Here is a 6,918-nt window from a genome sequence, read left to right on the forward strand (position 1 = left end):
TCAAACTTGAAAATTATAAAGAAATAAAATCCCCAATACAAGAAAAGCAGAGTTTTTACATTCAACTAACATTTTTACTAAGAATTGTAATCTTCCCCAATAGCTGGAAAATATTGTTAATCTCCTGCACAAACAAAATAACTCATAGCTTCATTTTTTTTTTTAAATTTCATTCTTATCATATTGTGGATGTTAAAAAGAAAATATTTTCTTCAGAGATGAGTAAAAATAAAGCAAATTTAAAAGATGGGAGAAATTTACATTGAGAAGATGAATTTCAAATTTTTGTTAAGAGCAAATCCACAAATTTATTTTAACCAAAATGAAGATAATGTTCCAACTTCCATATCATTATCCCATGTCCATATCAAAACACACTAACTAAAGACTAAATCCAAGTCCCAACAAAAAGTACATGATTTGTGGTTGCAGGAATCCTCAATGAAGTACATCTTTTATTCCATCCGACATCCCAATGTAGATAAATAATATCACAATCACATTTTCTCCATTGTTATATTTTTTTTAACAAAAACGTTTGAACATATCTTAAATATAAAATGAAATTACATAAGTCTTAAATGATCAAAAACACAATCACACATGTACAGTGAAATAAGTCTTGAGACTCAAATAGCAAGTCTCAAGACTTAGATACTCTACTGAAGCTTGTTAGCTACTGACTTGCCAGTTTCAATACCTAAAGGACCTAGTCTCAGAACTTAATGCCAGAAACCTAAAAATAGTTTTTAAAAGAACACTTCAAACCATTCTCAAACATCATCAAAACATACCATTAAATTTCAATTCACTTCAAAACAATATAAACATCATTTGAACAGAGATCATTTTAAAAATATGATTAGATCAAATCAATACCACAACTTATATTGAAAGCATTAAAATCATTAGACACGTCATGAAAACTTTACAAACTCAATATAAAATACATTTAATTTATATACATGTCATTTCAAACTTTTCTAATACGCATAATACAAAACTAAATTTCTTAAATCCTTCAATCCTCGCATAGTAATGTGATCTTTCATTGACATAATCTCTAGCATCTTAGAAAAGTCTTCCACCTACATGTTGAAACCACTAATACATTAAGCTTGAAGAGCTTAATACATTGTGATTTTCTATCTTATCTTTTCCATATTAATATTGAGTCTTTCACGGATGTAAAGTCTAAATTCAATTATCCTACTTAATGATTCTACATTAAAACTCAACCATTCTAATATAGTTCACTTTATTACTCATTTATCTTATTTATGTTCGCGTATTAATCATACTTGATATCCACTTATTAACACATATTTACTCATTTATGTCATTAGAATCTTTAGTTTTATTATTGAATCATACACATTCATTTCACTAGTTAACAACACAATTTCTCTTATTAAACAGTGATTGTAAATTTTATTATACAAATTCTCTTTTCTTGTTTTGCACGTAATAGTTAGAGCTAAGTTCAATTTCAATTAATCATTTTAGATCAAGTTATAGTTGCTTATTCAATATCTCTACATATTGGCATCTAGTGTTCTTAATGTAATGATTTCGTTTATGTGAGTTTAATTTTTCAAACAATTTGGTTTAATAAAATATCCATCAATATCATTAATAACTTTTATCGTCTCAACAATTTTTGCACACAAAGCAAAATGAAAAGCAAATTGACTCACAAGTTATTTAACGTTTAACTAATATTAAGCAAGATTACGTGATAGAAGTGTAATGTGGAAAGACAACTTATATTAGTAGATAATCTAAATGTGTCCTTAGTCTAATCAGAATTGAACAAGATTAATATGCTATTTATCAAGTCCAATTGAGGAGATACCTTGTCTTGGGTATCGAAGCAAATGACTCTCAAAAGATAAAGACATTGATGTAATTGACTAAACTGCAAGTATATTGGACAAGACCCAAGTAGAATAGATCTTAGATCCATTTATGGATTTATTCATTACTATGTTCTAGTGTAGCATACATTAATCTTAAATGGATGATGGATTAGGTATGGGTGACCTGTATACTTTGATGTAAATGAAAGTCTAAGTTCAAATAGATAAGGAAATAAAAGCTAGTGCATTGGATATACGACTTCTGCATAATGTAGCATCATTCCAAAATAGTGAAATGTTGGAAAAAAATCTGGTTTAAAAATAATTTTCTTGTATAACGAAAAATTAAAATTTTGAAAATCGACCCGGTTTGTGATATTTAAAGTAATAAACCTTAACCGAATTCGTACTTGTGTTTTTGGATAATCGAATCATTGATTTTTTCGGCTTTCGCCAAATGATCTTCTCCGTTATTCTCATACCACAAACTGCTTCGAGTGTAGGCTCGAACCTATTGAATCAAAACACAAAACTAGAAAAGTTTTCTTTTTGGGGTAAAAATAAAAATTCTCTCTTCTTTAATAGAAATCGGTAAAATTGTTATTCTAAAAAATATATTTATAAGTTGAGAATAAATTCTCTCTATTTTTCAGCAAAATAATAATCTATCAAAAGTTGTGTTAATAGCTCTACCAGTACCATCTATTTATAGGAAGAGAAGGTAGAATCCTTATAGAGTTGTAGATGTTTATTTTAAATAGAAAAACAACATCCCTGAAACTAGAAATTATTAGGGCTTGCTCATTGAAACCAGAAATGAATTGCGTGTTTGAATAAAAATGGACGGAATTAATAGGAAAAGAGAAATGAGAAGCATTCATGAAAGATTATGGTTTTCTCTGAAATGGAGAAATGAAATCATTTGAAAATGAATGTAGATTTCTAAAAATGGAAATAAAAATGGAAATGATCCATTTGTAATCCTATATAGATTGCTTAAAAAATGATTGGAAGAATGAGTTTATGTTTTTAGACTGTTTTGAAGCCTAAAAATGAAAATAAGTCATTCGGTCATAATGAACATGTCGTGTTGCGAAATATTGAACATATTTTCTCAAAAATTTACCAGAGGCAAAATCGTCAAAATTTTACCATGGGTAAAATCGTCAAATTTTTGGGGGTAAAATAGGGATGAGAAATTTTTTTATATAAATATTTAAATTTATTTTAGAAAATAGAAAAACTAAATCGAGTTGGATCACATTACAGAGTTTTGGGTCAAAAAGGCCCAAGAAGTATTGGTAATTGGACCTGATATGAGAGAGGCCCAAAAACCCTTCATGGACATGAAGGGGCCAACAGCCCTGGTAGGAATACTAAGGTATGCCGTCCACCCTAGTCCTATTCTAAGAAGGATGTTGTTTTTCTATTTAAAATAAATCGCTACAACTCAATAAGGGTTCTACCTTCTCTTTCTATAAATAGATGGCACCGATAAAGTTACTAACATAACTTTGAGAGGTTGTTATTCTGTCAAAAAATAGAGAGAATTTATTGTCAACTGTTACATATATTTTTTTGGAATAATAATTCTACCGGTTTCTATTAAGAAGAGAGAATTTTTGTTTTCACTCTAAAAGGAGAGAGAACTTTTTCTAGTTCTGTGTTTTGATTCAATAAGTTTGAGCCTATACTTGAAGCAATTCGTGATATGAGAATAACAGAGAAGATCATTTGGTTGAAAGTCGGGAACAACGAATGTCCGCTAAACTAAAAACATAGGTACGAATTTGGTTAAGGTTTATTGCTAAAAATATCACAAATTAGGTAGATTTTCAAATTTTTAATTTTTCGCTCTGCAAGAAAATAACTTTTCAAATAGGGATTTTTCCAATAGGGGGACCAAATTGTAATAAATTGGACTAATTTGAATGAACCTAAAAACTTAGGATTGACGACCCTAAGAGAATATTTACGCAAGTGAGACCGAGAAAAGATCTTGTTGGGAACTAATTTATTAGTCCTAGGTTAATCGGTTAAATCGAGACATAATCTAGATTAATTTGTCTAACTTGGTAAAATTGAGATTGATAGGTAATATGAAGTCATTTTAGGAGTTTAAGCAATTTAGAGCCCTAATTTGAGAATCAGTGAACCACATCGAGATTAACCAACCACTGTTTATTATTTAATTTTTAATTACTTAACTTAGCATGTTTTACAATTTAGTTTTTGTTAGCTAGGTAGTAGATTAGTTTAAATTCTCGTGACTTTATGATTTGTCATAATATAATTTTTTTGCGATTAGTTGGTTAGACTCTTTATTTCATACGCACTTTATTTAGAAAATGTTCAATCCACGATTCTCTTAGGTTCGATATTTGGAATACTCAAGTGTTCTATTGTAATACTACAAATATTACAACTGACTTGTCATATTTGTAGTAAGTTAAGATAGTTTATTCTAGTTCTAGCGTGTTGATTTCTCTCTTCGTTTGATAGGAGGGAAAGAGGCGGTCGATAGGATTAAGTGTAAATATATGTATAAAGGAGTTCAAAATGATGAATTTATACTTGTGAATTGAATGGTGTGTTTAGATACTCATGTGATGAATTGAGTTGCAAAAATGAATATGCACAAGGTAAGTAGATTTGATAGTTTGCCATGAATAGGTAAATGAATTGGCATGTAAGATTGGTATAAGCATGACTATATGAAATTGAAAGTGTTTGACATAAAATGGTATGATATTGGGTTAGGAATTGAATATGTGCATTTTGCATAATCTTATTATATTATGTTGAATCATAGATTTACCATTGAGTGTATTTGCTCAACGTAAGGTTTGTTTTTCTTCGTGCGTAGGAAAAGTAAATTCCAGTAGTTCGAGCATTTAATCCAACATCCAACAATCGACCACTAACTTAGCAAAGTTCACACAAATTCTATTTTGTTCTAAGTTTGGCATGTACCTAGGTCGAGTCATTTTTGTTATAACCATGTTACATGCTTTTTGGTTTAGAAAGTTGATGTATGGATTTGCTTAGTTGCCTATGGCTTGTAAAAAGTTTTAAGTTTAGTTTGAAATGGTATCAAGTGCTAAAATATTAATGGCCCTGGTGAAATAGGTATGAATGTATATAAATTGAATATATTTCAGTAGGTATTAAGCTTATATGTGATAAAGCATTTGCATTTTGTTGAGTAAGGCGTTAAAGTACATGAATTGAAGCTAAATATTAATTGATTGTGTTTAGAGATCGATTGGAAGAAAATTGCAGGTTAACGTGTATTAAAATTGCAAAAGCAGTATATGACATCATGACATCGTTCAAACGCCATCGCAACGAGATCTTAATACCATGGTATGGTGCGACACTGGACTTTGGTTATTGCGACGAGGTTAGACAGTATGTTGCGTTGCAACAAGGAATCCCCTGACATCGCGGCATCAACTCGATGTTTTGAAATTGTTACAAATTGGTCTTTTTCGGTATCAGGTTAACTTTAGAGCTTCCGTAAGCTCGTATAAGACCTAAAAGTTGTCGTATATCATATTGTATGCTTAATTGAGTTAAAAATTGAACATTTGGCAGTATAATTGGCTATGATTGTTCGTAGTTGCTCTGGCAACGAATGTGACATCTTATAACTTAGACTCGACGATCGGGTCGGGTATCGAGGTGTTACAATCACCACTTAAAACTTGTTTTAAAGTTTTCATTATACCATGGCACTTAAATTTTCATAACACTTTACTAACTTATTACTATTAGAATTTCTCACCAATTATGATATTATATTAAGCCTTGCTTCTTTTTTTTTTCTTTTTTTTTTCATATTTTAGCAAACATAACTACTTCAACTATTTATTTCACTAATTATTCAATCTCATAATTATGTTAATTAGGAAAGGTTAGAAAATCTTAAGGATAGTTCTTAAATGCACTATAGCCCAAAATCAAACTTTTGTACTCTTCTCAACACTTGAATCCATTTATTCCAAATCTTCTTATCCACCCAATAACATTTCTCATCACATAATATAAACAAAATAATTAATACATATTTTTAACAACTTTATTGTACAAATTACCTCAAGTAAAAAAGGTAAAATGGAGAAAACATGATTCCTTATATTGATTTGGAGCTTTCTCTCACTACCCAAGTTTTCTCTTGTTAGAAAAATTCAGTTTAGAAATCGATTTTATTGCACAAAGAAATATTTTTTTTCTAAAACAGAAAAATTGTGTTATTTATAGCAATAAACCATTTTTATCAAATTTGTACAAGTGTTTAGGAATAGGCAGTAAAAAATGTTCTCGACTTTCAATCGACACGATTTTCTCTAATACTCTTGAACCTTGACTTGCTTAAAGTGTGGGCTCTAATTACGAACAAATGAAAACTTATGAAAACTTTATTGAACTTCAGTGGGAATATCAAAATCTCTTAAAAGCTAGAAATTGAAAGGCGAATTCTATCAAAATTTAGAATTTATTTAAGGAAATAAACCTCACTATATTTTGACAAATTATCCATGCTTAATGTGGTATGTGTTTGACCTAGTCAATGATTTTTATTTATAGAAAAAACCAAAAGAGTCTTAGTTGAACAAGTATAATCAAAATAATAATATTTTAATAGAAAAAATATAAATATTCTCGGTTGAAAATACATAGGGGTAGTGACACCTAATCTCTAGGACTAGGATTGTTGCCCACTACATGTATAACGGGCCATTGGGCCTGCCTTATGTATTTGGGTACACTTATATCATCCTCCTTAGAAACTTGACATCTTTTAAAGAAAATATTTTGGAGTCGACGGCTCCCCTAGGTTCCCCCATCTGGGATCCCTAGGGAAGAGGATCAAGTTGGCCCTTGCGAACAGCTTGATGCACTATCTCTCTTCAACCCTTTGAGCGAAATGCGGCAAAAGGAAGGAAAATCCATGGACCAACCCCATCGTCTCCACCCCATAAAAACTACGAGATCACCCAAGGACGCATTCGGTATCCAGGGGTCACAGACTGAAGTAAAAACTTAATATTTGTTA

Source organism: Gossypium raimondii, chromosome 5, assembly GCF_025698545.1.
Source record: "Gossypium raimondii isolate GPD5lz chromosome 5, ASM2569854v1, whole genome shotgun sequence".
NCBI classification, from domain to species: domain Eukaryota; kingdom Viridiplantae; phylum Streptophyta; class Magnoliopsida; order Malvales; family Malvaceae; genus Gossypium; species Gossypium raimondii.